Source organism: Hoplias malabaricus, unplaced genomic scaffold (genome assembly GCF_029633855.1).
Source record: "Hoplias malabaricus isolate fHopMal1 unplaced genomic scaffold, fHopMal1.hap1 scaffold_54, whole genome shotgun sequence".
NCBI classification, from domain to species: domain Eukaryota; kingdom Metazoa; phylum Chordata; class Actinopteri; order Characiformes; family Erythrinidae; genus Hoplias; species Hoplias malabaricus.
In genome coordinates this window covers 1-1454 of record NW_027101162.1, presented here as the reverse complement: position 1 = coordinate 1454, position 1454 = coordinate 1, and the positions used below count along the sequence as shown (strand labels likewise).

The 1454-nt window shown below is 51.3% G+C and overlaps 1 non-coding gene across 1 annotated transcript; it reads left to right on the top strand.

Moving 5' to 3' along the window:
- Window positions 1–1329: 1329 nt before the first annotated feature.
- trnae-cuc (transfer RNA glutamic acid (anticodon CUC)) lies at window positions 1330–1401 on the top strand. The gene has a single exon. It is a non-coding gene; the product is annotated as a tRNA-Glu (tRNA).
- The last annotated feature ends 53 nt before the right edge of the window (window positions 1402–1454 follow it).

The window sequence follows — 1454 nt, the reverse complement described above, 5'->3', positions numbered from 1 at the left end:
TGGCTAGGATTCGGCGCTCTCTCCGCCGCGGCCAGGGTTCGATTCCCGGACAGGGAAGCGTGTGCTTTCTTGCACACCAAGTCCACTACAAGACTCTGGAAGCCCCCCACCCACATGCTGTGTAGGTTAAAGGAATGTAAAGCGTCCTCCTTCTGCTACTTCCTTTTTTGCCAACTTCTAAACGACACGTTGCTGCCTCATTCACCACCTCCACACACCCACACCAGCGTGGCTTTATGCTTTCAAGTCTGCAAGTCTTTTAGGGAGGCAAGATAATGTTTGAGAAATTTGAATGGAACAGTGTAAATGATCCGTCACTGCCTTCAGCAGATTGCACTCTGGCATGCCAGCGCATCTGCAGGCAGGCACCTGGCCATGATATCCCGCAGTGGCGCGAGGAAAAGAAAAGTCTTCTTCGAGCCGGATTTGAACCCGCAACCTAAGGATCGCCTTATTAACAACTACAGTCCTCTGCTCTACCAACTGAGCTATCAAAGGTGCTAGCCTAAAGAGTTGGACTGAAAACTGACAAGTGCATTTAGGACAGACTCGGATGCTCTCCTATGATTGTAGAACGAGTACATCTGGCAAAAGCCTAGCCCTAGCCCCTGAACTTAATCCTATCTCCTTCCTTTCAGACGTGGCTGAAAACGGTTGTCCCTGGTGGTCTAGTGGCTAGGATTCGGCGCTCTCACCGCCGCGGCCAGGGTTCGATTCCCGGTCAGGGAAGCGTGTGCTTTCTTGCACACCAAGTCCACTACAAGACTCTGGAAGCCCCCCACCCACATGCTGTGTAGGTTAAAGGAATGTAAAGCGTCCTCCTTCTGCTACTTCCTTTTTGCCAAACTTCTAAACGACACGTTGCTGCCTCATTCACCACCTCCACACACCCACACCAGCGTGGCTTTATGCTTTCAAGTCTGCAAGTCTTTTAGGGAGGCAAGATAATGTTTGAGAAATTTGAATGGAACAGTGTAAATGATCCGTCACTGCCTTCAGCAGATTGCACTCTGGCATGCCAGCGCATCTGCAGGCAGGCACCTGGCCATGATATCCCGCAGTGGCGCGAGGGAAAAGAAAAGTCTTCTTTGAGCCGGATTTGAACCCGCGACCTAAGGATCGTCTTATTAACAACTACAGTCCGCTGCTCTACCAACTGAGCTATCAAAGGTGCTAGCCTAAAAAGTTGGACTGAAAACTGACAAGTGCATTTAGGACAGACTCGGATGCTCTCCTATGATTGTGGAACGAGTACATCTGGCAAAAGCCTAGCCCTAGCCCCTGAACTTAATCCTATCTCCTTCCTTTCAGACGTGGCTGAAAACGGTGTCCCTGGTGGTCTAGTGGCTAGGATTCGGCGCTCTCACCGCCGCGGCCCGGGTTCGATTCCCGGTCAGGGAAGCGTGTGCTTTCTTGCACACCAAGTCCACTACAAGACTCTGGAAACCCCCCAA